Source organism: Cupressus sempervirens, chromosome 2, assembly GCF_028749045.1.
Source record: "Cupressus sempervirens isolate cs-2001-9-10 chromosome 2, ASM2874904v1, whole genome shotgun sequence".
NCBI lineage: Eukaryota > Viridiplantae > Streptophyta > Pinopsida > Cupressales > Cupressaceae > Cupressus > Cupressus sempervirens.
The window spans coordinates 565,430,369-565,443,700 of NC_143119.1; positions in this window are offsets into that span (position 1 = coordinate 565,430,369).

Below are 13,332 nucleotides of genomic sequence, written 5' to 3' on the forward strand. Positions count from 1 at the left end.
TCATTCTTTTTTGCCTTACGAGGCCTATCATGATCTCTTTTTATAAAGAAAATTCTCAAATCGGATTGTTTCGGCTACCCTACCTCGAATCTGGCTAGCTAGGCGTAACGCCTCGAGTCAGCTCGGCAATACGTGAACTGAAACTTGTGCGTGATCCAAAAGCGGGTAACTTGTTTTTTTTTTTTTTTTTTTGTAATGCCCAAAATTTAGCGCTTTTCGCTGTACAGGGCCTCCCATGATTTTTTTTGTTTTGTTTTTTTTTTTTTTCCCCTCGCAGACCCACTCTAGCAACCCAGTCGGGTCGCCCGAGGCTGGGGCGACGGAGATGGGTTGACCTAGTCGGGTGACCCAAGTTGGGTCGACCCAGGCGTGCGATCCTGGCTGGGGACAGCAAGTCGATTCTATAAGTTTGCTTGCCAATTTTGCTAGCCAGGTCGGCTCACCAAGTCATCTAACCATGTGGTCTTTGCCAAATCAAGAATTGACTCTTTAAGTCCACTCACAGCTCGTTGCCCCACCGAGTTGCTTCTCTAAGCCCACTCACCATGTCAGCTCACCAAGTCGGTTGTTCAAGTACGTTGCCAAGTCAACTCTTTAAGTTCGCTCACCAGGTCAGCCCGCCCAAGTCGCCTCTTTAAGTTCGTTCGCCAGGTCGGCCCGCCCAAGTCGCATCAGCGGGCTAACTCACCGAGTCACCTCACGAAGTTGACTCTTTAAGTGCGCTCACCAAGTCAGCTCACCAAGTCGACTCACCATCTCGCCTCGATAAGTTGGCTTGCCGAGTTACCCCACCAAGTCGTCGCCTCTTTAAGCCCGCTCACCGTGTCAGCTCGTCAGGTTGGCTCACCAAGTCGACTAATCAAGTAGGCCCACCAAGTCGCCTCAAGGATAGCTCCTCACCATGAGTCGCCTCACCATGTTGACTCTTTGAGCCCGCTCGCCAGGTCGCCTCACCAGGTCGACTAGAGTACGTTGCCAAGTTGACTCTTTAAGTTCGCTCGCCAGGTCGACTCGCCAAGTCAGCTCACCATGTCATCTCAACGAACCAACTCGCCGAGTCGCCTCACCATGTCGGCTCTCTAATACCGCTCGCCAAGTCGCCCCACCAACTCGCCTCGTTAGGCCCACTCTCACCAAGTGGACTCTTTAAGTCTGCTCATAAAGTCGAGCCACCAAGTACTCTCACCAAGTCGACTCTTTAAGTCCTTTCGTCGAGTCACCCCACCAAGTACTCTCACCAAGTCAACTCTTTAGGTCCGTTCATAGAGTCACCCCACTAAGTCGACCCTTCAAGTGGGTTCATCAAGTCACCCCACCAAGTCGACTCTTTAAGTTCATTCATCAAGCCACCCCGCCAGGTCAGCCCACAAATTACTCTCACCGAGTCGACTCTTTAAGTTCGTTCATCAAGTCACCACGCCAGGTCGGCCCACCAAGTGGACTCTTTAAGTTTGTTCATGAAGTCACTCTGCCAAGTCGGCCCACCAGGTCGACTCTTTAAGTTCGTTCATCAAGTCACCCCGCCAGGTCAGCCCACCAACTGCTCTCACCAAGTCGACTCTTTAAGTTTGCTCACCAAGTCACCCCGCCAGGTCGGCCCACCAAGTACTCTCACCAGGTCGACTCTTTAGGTTTGTTCATCAGGTCACCCCACCGAGTACTCTCACCAAGTCGACTCTTTAAGTTCATTCATCAAGTCACCCCGCCAGGTCGGCCCACCAAGTACTCTCACCAAGTCGACCCTTTAAGTTCGGTCATCAACTCACCCCGCCAGGTCGGCCCACCAAGTACTCTCACCAGGTCGACTCTTTAGGTTTGTTCATCAGGTCACCCCACCGAGTACTCTCACCAAGTCGACTCTTTAAGTTCATTCATCAAGTCACCCCGCCAGGTCGGCCCACCAAGTACTCTCACCAAGTCGACTCTTTAAGTTCGTTCATCAAGTCACCCTGCCAGGTCAGCCCACCAAGTACTCTCACCAAGTCACCCCGCTAGTTCGACCCACCAAGTCGACCCTTTAAGTTTGTTCATCAAGTCACCCGGCCAAGTCAGCCCACCAAGTCGAATCTTTAAGTCCGTTCATCAAGTCACGTGACCAGGTCAGCCCACCGAGTACTCTCGCCAAGTCGACTCTTTAAGTTTGTTCATCAAGTCACCCAGCCAGGTCGGCCCACCAAGTCACCAAGTCGACTCTCTAAGTCCGTTCATCAAGTCACCCCGCCAGGTCGGCCCACCAAGTCGAATCTTTAAGTCCGTTCATCAAGTCACCCCACCAAGTACTCTAACCAAGTCGATTCTTCGAGTGCGTTCATCAAGTCACCCGACCAACTACTCTCACCAAGTCGACTCTTTAACTATGTTCATCAAGTCACCCCACCAAGCACTCTCACCACGTCAACTCTTTAGGTCCGTTCATAAAGTCACCCCACCAGGTCGACCCTTCAAGTGCGTTCATCAAGTCACCCCACCAAGTACTCTCACCAATTCGACTCTTTAAGTCTTTTCATCAAGTCACCACACCAAGTACTCTCACCAAGTCAACTCTTTAGGACCGTTCATCAAGTCACCTCGCCAAGTCGACCCTTGAAGTCCGTTCATCAAGTCACCCCACCAAGTCGACTCTTTAAGTCAGTTCACGAAGTCACCCAACCAGGTCGGCCCACCAAGGACTCTCACCAAGTCGACTCTCTAAGTCTGTTCATCAGGTCACCCCACCGAGTACTCTCACCAAGTCAACTCTTTAGGTCCGTTCATCGAGTCACCCCGCAAAGTCGACCCTCTAAGTTCATTCATCGAGTCACCCCGCCAAGTCGACTCTTTAAGTCCTTTCATCAAGTCACCCCGCCAAGCCGACTCTCTAAGTGCGTTCATCAAGTCACCAGAACAACTACTCTCACCAAGTCGACTCTATAAGTCCGTTCATCAAGTCGGCCCACCAAGTACTCCCACCAAGTCGACTCTTTAAGTCCGTTCATCAGTTCACCCCGCCAAGTACTCTCACCAAGTCAACTCTTTAGGTCCGTTCATCGAGTCACCCCGCCAAGTCGACCCTTTAAGTCCGTTCATCAAGTCACCCCGCCGAGTTGCTTCTCTAAGCCCACTCACCATGTCAGCTCACCAAGTCGGTTGTTCAAGTACGTTGCCAAGTCAACTCTTTAAGTTCGCTCACCAGGTCAGCCCGCCCAAGTCGCCTCTTTAAGTTCGTTCGCCAGGTCAGCCCGCCCAAGTCGCATCAGCGGGCTAACTCGCCGAGTCACCTCACAAAGTTGACTCTTTAAGTGCGCTCACCAAGTCAGCTCACCAAGTCGACTCACCATCTCGCCTTGATAAGTTGGCTTGCCGAGTTACCCAACCAAGTCGTCGCCTCTTTAAGCCCGCTCACCGTGTCAGCTCGTCAGGTCGGCTCACCAAGTCGACTAATCAAGTAGGCCCACCAAGTCGCCTCAAGGATAGCTCCTCACCATGAGTCGCCTCACCATGTTGACTCTTTGAGCCCGCTCGCCAGGTCGCCTCACCAAGTCGACTCGAGTACGTTGCCAAGTCGACTCTTTAAGTTCGCTCACCAGGTCGACTCGCCAAGTCAGCTCACCATGTCATCTCAACGAACCAACTCGCCGAGTCGCCTCACCACGTTGGCCTCTAATACCGCTCGCCAAGTCGCCCCACCAACTCGCCCCGTTAGGCCCACTCTCACCAAGTGGACTCTTTAAGTCTGCTCATAAAGTCGAGCCACCAAGTACTCTCACCAAGTCGACTCTTTAAGTCCTTTCGTCGAGTCACCCCACCAAGTACTCTCACCAAGTCAACTCTTTAGGTCCGTTCATAGAGTCACCCCACCAAGTCGACCCTTCAAGTGGGTTCATCAAGTCACCCCACCAAGTCGACTCTTTAAGTTCATTCATCAAGCCACCCCGCCAGGTCAGCCCACAAATTACTCTCACCAAGTCGACTCTTTAAGTTCGTTCATCAAGTCACCCCGCCAGGTCGGCCCACCAAGTGGACTCTTTAAGTTCGTTCATGAAGTCACTCTGCCAAGTCGGCCCACCAGGTCGACTCTTTAAGTTCGTTCATCAAGTCACCCCGCCAGGTCAGCCCACCAACTGCTCTCACCAAGTCGACTCTTTAAGTTTGCTCACCAAGTCACCCCGCCAGGTCGGCCCACCAAGTACTCTCACCAGGTCGACTCTTTAGGTTTGTTCATCAGGTCACCCCACCGAGTACTCTCACCAAGTCGACTCTTTAAGTTCGTTCATCAAGTCGCCCCGCCAGGTCGGCCCACCAAGTACTCTCACCAAGTCGACCCTTTAAGTTCGGTCATCAACTCACCCCGCCAGGTCGGCCCACCACGTACTCTCACAAAGTCGACTCTTTAGGTTCGTTCATCAATTCGCCCCGCCAGCTCGGCCCACCAAGTTCTCTCACCAGGTCGACTCTTTAAGTTCGTTCATCAAGTCACCCCGCCAGTTCGACCCACCAAGTACTCTCACAAAGTCGACTCTCTAAGATCGTTCATCAAGTCACCCTGCCAGGTCAGCCCACCAAGTACTCTCACCAAGTCACCCCGCTAGCTCGACCCACCAAGTCGACTCTCTAAGTCCGTTCATCAAGTCACCCCGCCAGGTCGACCCACCAAGTCGAATCTTTAAGTCCGTTCATCAAGTCACGTGACCAGGTCAGCCCACCGAGTACTCTCGCCAAGTCGACTCTTTAAGTTTGTTCATCAAGTCACCCGGCCAGGTCGGCCCACCAAGTCACCAAGTACTCTCACCAAGTCGACTCTCTAAGTCCGTTCATCAAGTCACCCCGCCAGGTCGGCCCACCAAGTCGAATCTTTAAGTCCGTTCATCAAGTCACCCCACCAAGTACTCTAACCAAGTCGATTCTTCGAGTGCGTTCATCAAGTCACCCGACCAACTACTCTCACCAAGTCGACTCTTTAACTATGTTCATCAAGTCACCCCACCAAGCACTCTCACCACGTCAACTCTTTAGGTCCGTTCATAAAGTCACCCCACCAGGTCGACCCTTCAAGTGCGTTCATCAAGTCACCCCACCAAGTACTCTCACCAATTCGACTCTTTAAGTCTTTTCATCAAGTCACCACACCAAGTACTCTCACCAAGTCAACTCTTTAGGACCGTTCATCAAGTCACCTCGCCAAGTTGACCCTTGAAGTCCGTTCATCAAGTCACCCCACCAAGTCGACTCTTTAAGTCAGTTCACGAAGTCACCCAACCAGGTCGGCCCACCAAGGACTCTCACCAAGTCGACTCTCTAAGTCTGTTCATCAGGTCACCCCACCGAGTACTCTCACCAAGTCAACTCTTTAGGTCCGTTCATCGAGTCACCCCGCAAAGTCGACCCTCTAAGTTCGTTCATCGAGTCACCCTGCCAAGTCGACTCTTTAAGTCCTTTCATCAAGTCACCCCGCCAAGCCGACTCTCTAAGTGCGTTCATCAAGTCACCGTCCCGATCTGGCCGAGCCGTTCTGGCCGAGCCATGCTGGCCGAGCCGATCTGGGTGAGCCATTCTGGCCGACCCGATCTGGCCGAGCCGTTCTGGGCAAGCCATGCTGGCCGAGCCGATCTGGGCGAGCCATTCTGGCCAAGCCGATCTGGGCGACCCGTTCTGGGCGAGCCGATCTTTGCGACCCGTTCTGGCCGAGCCATGCTGGCCGAGCCATTCTGGGCGAGCCATGATGGCCGAGCCGATCTGGGCGAGCCGTTCTGGCCGAGCCATGCTGGCCGAGCCGTTCTGGCCGAGCCATGCTGGCCGAGCCGTTCTGGCCGAGCCATGATGGCCGAGCCGATCTGGGTGAGCCGTTCTGGCCGAGCCATGCTGGCCGAGCCGTTCTGGCCGAGCCGATCTGGGCGAGCCGTTCTTGCCGAGCCATGCTGGCCGAGCCGTTCTGGCCGAGCCATGCTGGCCGAGCCGATCTGGGCTAGCCGTTCTGGCCGAGCCAATCTGGCCGAGCTCCAAAAACGGTGTCGTGGATGGCTGTTTGGTCGCCTCTGTGCCAACTCGATCGGCACAACATTGGGAATGGTTCGACAGCGGTTGTCGTTCCAATGTGTCATCGGGATGTCTTGGAACGCGGCCTTTCAAGGGCGAGCTCGCGTCTAGCACTTGGATTGTGCGTCGTCACAAGTGAATGGGGAGATCTCTTTGTGAACGGCGGCATGGCGATTGCAAGAGAAAATTGACTTAGTAGTCGGAGCATTGGCCTCGGTCCATTGTGACGGCCTTGCAATTTCTCTATAATTGCAACCTATGTTTGCGCAGTAGCAAAGTTTGCATGTAAGATTGGCCTTTGTTCTTAACGGTTCCAAGTACTCTCACCGAGTCACCAAGTCACCATGCTGGCCGACCCGATCTGGCCGAGCCGATCTGGGCGAGCCATGCTGGCCGAGCCAAGCTGGCCGAGCAGATCTGGGCGAGCCATGCTGGCCGAGCCGATCTGGGCGAGCCATTCTGGCTGAGCCGATCTGGGCGAGCTCCAAAAACGGTGTCGTGGATGGCTGTTTGGTCACATTTTTCATTGAATTGGATTTTTAAGGGAGTTGTCCGCGCTGTCGCAGATTTCTAATGCAGAGCGAGCCTCGCACTAATAGCTTATATAGGAGAGGTTGTTTCCGCGAGCCTCTCCCGTGCCCCTTTCATTCATTCAACATTGGTGTCTAGGCGGATCGGATTGTTGGGTTTTCAAATGGTGTATGCCGATGTTGAATGAATGAAAGGGGCATGAAGCGATCTCAGTGCTTTTCCTCGGCTCTCCTTTAGATCATGTTTTTCGATGACTCAATTTTGGAAAAGGTGAGGCAGCGGTTGCCGATCCATGGCGTGTGTTTTTGGTGGTTTTAAAACTTGATCTAAACATGAGCCCTTGTCTAGCACTCCGATGTTGCTTGGTATAATGGCAATTTGCTATGGGTGCTCGGCGCTCTAGCAATTTGTCATGGTGTACTTATCGCGGCTACATGGGAGCTTTAATATCGAAAGCTCTCGGCGAAAAATGGTGGCCGAGCCATGCTGGCCGACCCGATCTGGCTTAGCCGTTTTCGTCGACCCGATCTGGCTCTCGTTTCTCACTCCATCGGCACAAATTCGGGAGTTGTTCGACAGCGGTTGTCGTTCCAATGTGTCATTGCGGTGATCTGGAGAGCGATGCTAAGTGCGGGAGCCCTTGTCCATGGCGTGTGTTTTTGGTGGTTTTAAAACTTGATCTAAACGTGAGCCCTTGTCTAGCACTCCGGCGTTGCTTGGTATAATGGCAATTTGCTATGGGTGCTCGGCGCTCTAGCAATTTGTCATGGTGTACTTATCGCGGCTACATGGGAGCTTTAATATCGAAAGCTCTCGGCGAAAAATGGTGGCCGAGCCATGCTGGCCGACCCGATCTGGCTTAGCCATTTTCGTCGACCCGATCTGGCTCTCGTTTCTCACTCCATCGGCACAAATTCGGGAGTTGTTCGACAGCGGTTGTCGTTCCAATGTGTCATTGCGGTGATCTGGAGAGCGATGCTAAGTGCGGGAGCTTGCGTCTAGCATTTGGGGATGTTTGTGCAAGCGAGCATGGGAGCTTCTTTTATCGGAACCTCTCCGTGGCCTTTGAATATAGACCCAGTGTCGACGATATCGATGGATTCGAGCCTTGGATTATAAAATTGTTCAGCTAACATTGGTTTTTGTGAGAGATGGGTACGAAAGCACTTCCCGATCGATACGCGGGAGTTCCCTAAGATCGCCTCTGTGCCAACTCGATCGGCACAACATTGGGAATGGTTCGACAGCGATTGTCGTTCCAATGTGTCATCGGGATGTCTTGGAACGCGGCCTTTCAAGGGCGAGCTCGCGTCTAGCACTTGAATTGTGCGTCATCACAAGTGAATGGGGAGATCTCTCTGTGAACGGCGGCATGGTGATTGCAAGAGAAAATTGACTTAGTAGTCAGAGCATTGGCCTCGGGCCATTGTGACGGCCTTGCAATTTCTCTATAATTGCAACCTATGTTTGCGCAGTAGCAGAGTTTGCATGTTAGATTGGCCTTTGTTCTTGACAGTTCGAAGTACTCTCACCGAGTCAGCAAGTCACCATGCTGGCCGAGCCGATCTAGCCGAGCCGATCTGGCCGAGCCATTCTGGCCGAGCCGATCTGGGCGAGCTCCAAAAACGGTGTCGTGGATGACTGTTTGGTCACATTTTTCATTGAATTGGATTTTTAAGGGAGTTGTCCGCGCTGTCGCAGATTTCTAATGTAGAGCGAGCCTCGCACTAATAGCTTATATAGGAGAGGTTGTTGCCGCGAGCCTCTCCCGTGCCCCTTTCATTCATTCAACATTGGTGTCTAGGCGGATCGGATTGTTGGGTTTTCAAACGGTGTATGCCGATGTTGAATGAATGAAAGGGGCATGAAGCGATCTCAGTGCTTTTCCTCGGCTCTCCTTTAGATCATGTTTTCCGATGACTCAATTTTGGAAAAGGTGAGGCAGCGGTTGCCGATCCATGGCATGTGTTTTTGGTGGTTTTAAAACTTGATCTAAACGTGAGCCCTTGTCTAGCACTCCGGCGTTGCTTGGTATAATGGCAATTTGCTATGGGTGCTCGGCGCTCTAGCAATTTGTCATGGTGTACTTATCGCGGCTACATGGGAGCTTTAATATCGAAAGCTCTCGGCGAAAAATGGTGGCCGAGCCATGCTGGCCGACCTGATCTGGCTTAGCCGTTTTCGTCGACCCGATCTGGCTCTCGTTTCTCACTCCATCGGCACAAATTCGGGAGTTGTTCGACAGCGGTTGTCGTTCCAATGTGTCATTGCGGTGATCTGGAGAGCGATGCTAAGTGCGGGAGCTTGCGTCTAGCATTTGTGGATGTTTGTGCAAGCGAGCAGGGGAGCTTCTCTTATCAGAACCTCTCCGTAGCCTTTGAATATAGACCCAGTGCCGACGATATCGATGGATACGAGCCTTGGATTATAAAATTGTTCAGCTAACATTGGTTTTTGTGAGAGATGGGTACGAAAGCACTTCCCGATCGATACACGGTAGTTCCCTAAGATCGCCTCCGTGCCAACTCGATCGGCACAACGTTGGGAATGGTTCGACAGCGGTTGTCATTCCAATGTGTCATCGGGATGTCTTGGAACGCGGCCTTTCAAGGGCGAGCTCGCGTCTAGCACTTGAATTGTGCGTCGTCACAAGTGAATGGGGAGATCTCTCTGTGAACGGTGGCATGGCGATTGCAAGAGAAAATTGACTTAGTAGTCGGAGCGTTGGCCTCGGGCCATTGTGACGGCCTTGCAATTTCTCTATAATTGCAACCTATGTTTGCGCAGTAGCAGAGTTTGCATGTTAGATTGGCCTTTGTTCTTGACAGTTCGAAGTACTCTCACCGAGTCAGCAAGTCACCATGCTGGCCGAGCCGATCTGGCCGAGCCATGCTGGCCGAGCCGATCTGGGCGAGCCATTCTGGCCGAGCCGATCTGGGCGAGCCCCAAAAACGGTGTCGTGGATGGCTGTTTGGTCACATTTTTCATTGAATTGGATTTTTAAGGATTTTGTCCGCGCTGTCGCAGATTTCTAATGCAGAGCGAGCCTCGCACTAATAGCTTATATAGGAGAGGTTGTTGCCGCGAGCCTCTCCCATGCCCCTTTCATTCATTCAACATTGGTGTCTAGGCGGATCGGATTGTTGGGTTTTCAAACGGTTTATGCTGATGTTGAATGAATGAAAGGGGCATGAAGCGATCTCAGTGCTTTTCCTCGGCTCTCCTTTAGATCATGTTTACCGATGACTCAATTTTGGAAAAGGTGAGGCAGCGGTTGCCGATCCATGGCGTGTCTTTTTGGTGATTTTAAAACTTGATCTAAACGTGAGCCCTTGTCTAGCACTCCGGCGTTGCTTGGTATAATGGCAATTTGCTATGGGTGCTCGGCGCTCTAGCAATTTTTTCGTGGTGTACTTATCGCTGCTACATGGGAGCTTTAATATCGAAAGCTCTCGGCGAAAAATGGTGGCCGAGCCATGCTGGCCGACCCGATCTGGCTTAGCCGTTTTCGTCGACCCGATCTGGCTCTTCTTTCTCACTCCATCGGCACAAATTCGGGAGTTGTTCGACAGTGGTTGTCGTTCCAATGTGTCATTGCGGTGATCTGGAGAGCGATGCTAAGGGCGGGAGCTTGCGTCTAGCATTTGGGGATGTTTATGCAAGAGAGCAGGGGAGCTTCTCTTATCGGAACCTCTCCATGGCCTTTGAATATAGACCCAGTGCCGACGATATCGATGGATACGAGCCTTGGATTCTAAAATTGTTCAGCTAACATTGGTTTTTGTGAGAGATGGGTACGAAAGCACTTCCCGATCGATTCGCGGGAGCTCCCTAAGATCGCCTCTGTGCCAACTCGATCGGCACAACATTGGGAATGGTTCGACAGCAGTTGTCGTTCCAATGTGTCATCGGGATGTCTTGGAACGCGGCCTTTCAAGGGCGAGATCGCGTCTAGCACTTGGATTGTGCGTCGTCACAAGTGAATGGGGAGATCTCTCTGTGAACGGCGGCATGGTGATTGCAAGAGAAAATTGACTTAGTAGTCGGAGCATTGGCCTCGGGCCATTGTGACGGCCTTGCAATTTCTCTATAATTGCAACCTATGTTTGCGCAGTAGCAGAGTTTGCATGTAAGATTGGCCTTTGTTCTTGACAGTTCCAGGAGATGACCTCCGGAACTTTTGGATTGGGCCCCTTCAAGGTGAAATTCATCCAGTTGATCGGATGAGCTCGATGACCATTTCACTCCCTTGGCTCCATGAATTCAAATCCCATCCAGCTGCCGTGAAGCCATCCCGATTTTGCTATGCGAGGGCTCTCTCCCCAGAGTCGTTCTCTTTGCAACAACTTCTTTGGCAAAAAAATTTCGGAATGGTTCGGCAGCGGTTGTCGTTCCAATGGTGCCGTTGTGGTGGTTGCCTGGGCAGCGATCTGAAGGGCGAGCCGTCGTCTAGCAGTTGGGCTGCGCATCACGGGTGACAAGGGAGCCTTTGTAATCGGAAGCTCCCCGTGACCATTCGATGAGAAGAGCCATTGCTTGTGTGAGCAAGGACGAATGCAGCCTCGGATTCCAAACGAAATCAACGACATCGGATCTATATATAAGAGCGGAATGAAGCAGCAGCCCGTTTGCCATGCGCGGCTCCCCAAAGTTGCTCGTCTTTCTCACTCCATCGGCACAAATTCGGGAGTTGTTCGACAGCGGTTGTCGTTCCAATGTGTCATTGCGGCGATCCGGAGAGCGATGCTAAGGGCGGGAGCTTGTGTCTAGCATTTGGGATGTTTGTGCGAGCGAGCAGGGGAGCTTCTCTTATCAGAACCTCTCCGTGGCCTTTGAATATATAGACCCAGTGCCGATGATATCGATGGATACGAGCCTTGGATTCTAAATTTGTTCACAGCTAAGATTGGTTTTTGTGAGAGATGGGTACGAAAGCACATCCCAATTGCTACGCGGGAGCTCCCTAAGGTCACCTCTGTGCCAACTCGATCGGCACAACATTGGGAATGGTTCGACAGCGGTTGTCGTTCCAATGTGTCATCGGGGGATGTCTTGGAAAGTGGCCTGGCCTTTCAAGGGCGAGCTCGCGTCTATCACTTAGATTGTGCGTCGCGTCGCAAGTGAATGGGGAGATCTCTCTGTGAACGGCGGCATGGTTATTGCAAGAGAAAATTGACTTAGTCGGAGCATTGGCCTCGGGCCACTGTGATGGCCTGGCAATTTCTCTTTAATTGCAACCTATGTTTGCGCAGTAGCAGAGTTTGCAAGTAAGATGGTCCTTGTTCTTGAGAGTTCCAGGAGATGACCTCCGGAACTTTTGGATTGGGCCCCTTCAAGGTGAAATTCATCCAGTTGATCGGATGAGCTCGATGACCATTTCAGTCCCTTGGCTCCATGAATTCACATCTCCTAACCGACGACAATCTTTTGCTCCTTAGACGACCTCATAATAAATTGGGTCGTGGATGGCTGTTTGGTCAGAATTTTCAACGATTTGGATTTTTATGGCGGATGTCGGCGTGTTCGCTAATTTCTAATGCAGAGCGAGCCTCGCACTAATAGCTTATATAGGAGAGGTTGTTGCCGCGAACCTCTCCCGTGCCCCTCTCATTGATTCAACGACGGTGTCGAGGCGGATGGAAATGTCAGATTTTGAAACGGTGGACGCCGACGTTGAATCAATTGGAGGGGCATGAAGCCCACCCTCGAGGTGCTATTCCTTGACTCTCCTTTAGATCATGTTTTCTTGTCACTCAAGCTGGCGCAATTTCGGAAAGCAGTTGGGCTGCGCGTCACGAGTGACAAGGGAGCCTTTGTGATCGGAAGCTCCCCGTGGCCATTCGATGAGAAGAGCCATTGCTTGTGTGAGCAAGGACGAATGCAGCCTCGGATTCCGAATGAAATCAACGACATCGGATCTATATATAGGAGCGGAATGAAGCAGCAGCCAGCCCGTTTGCGATGCGCGGCTCCCCAAAGTTGCTATTCTTTCTCACTCCATCGGGGCACAAATTCGGGAGTTGTTCGACAGTGGTCGTCGTTCCAATGGTGTCATTGCAGCGAAATCTGTTCACAGCTAAGATTGGTTTTTGTGAGAGATGGGTATGAAAGCACATCCCGATTGCTACGCGGGAGCTCCCTAAGGTCGCCTCTGTGCCAACTCGATCGGCACAACATTGGGAATGGTTCGACAGCGATTGTCGTTCCAATGTGTCATCGGGGGATGTCTTGGAAAGTGGTCTTTCTTTCAAGGGCGAGCTCGCGTCTAGCACTTGGGTTGTGCGTCGCGTCACAAGTGAATGGGGGATGTCTTGGGGGATGTCTTGGAAAGTGGTCTTTCTTTCAAGGGCGAGCTCGCGTCTAGCACTTGGACTGTGCGTCGCGTCACAAGTGGATGGGGAGATCTCTCTGTGAATGGCGGCATGGTGATTGCAAGAGAAAATTGACTTAGTCGGAGCCATTGGCCTCGGGCCATTGTGACGGCCTCGCAATTTCTCTTTAATTGCAACCTATGTTTGCGCAGTAGCAGAGTTTGCATGTAAGATGGGCCTTGTTCTCGAGAGTTCCAGGAGATGACCTCCGGAACTTTTGGATTGGGTTGTGAATGGCTGTTTGGTAGGAATTTTAAAGGATTTGGATTTTTAAGGCGGATGTCGGTGTGTTCGCTAATGTCTAATGCAGAGCGAGCCTCGCACTAATAGCTTATATAGGAGAGGTGGTTGCCGCGAGCCTCTCCCGTGCCCCTCTCATTGATTCAACGCTGGTGTCAAGGCGGATGGATATGTCGGA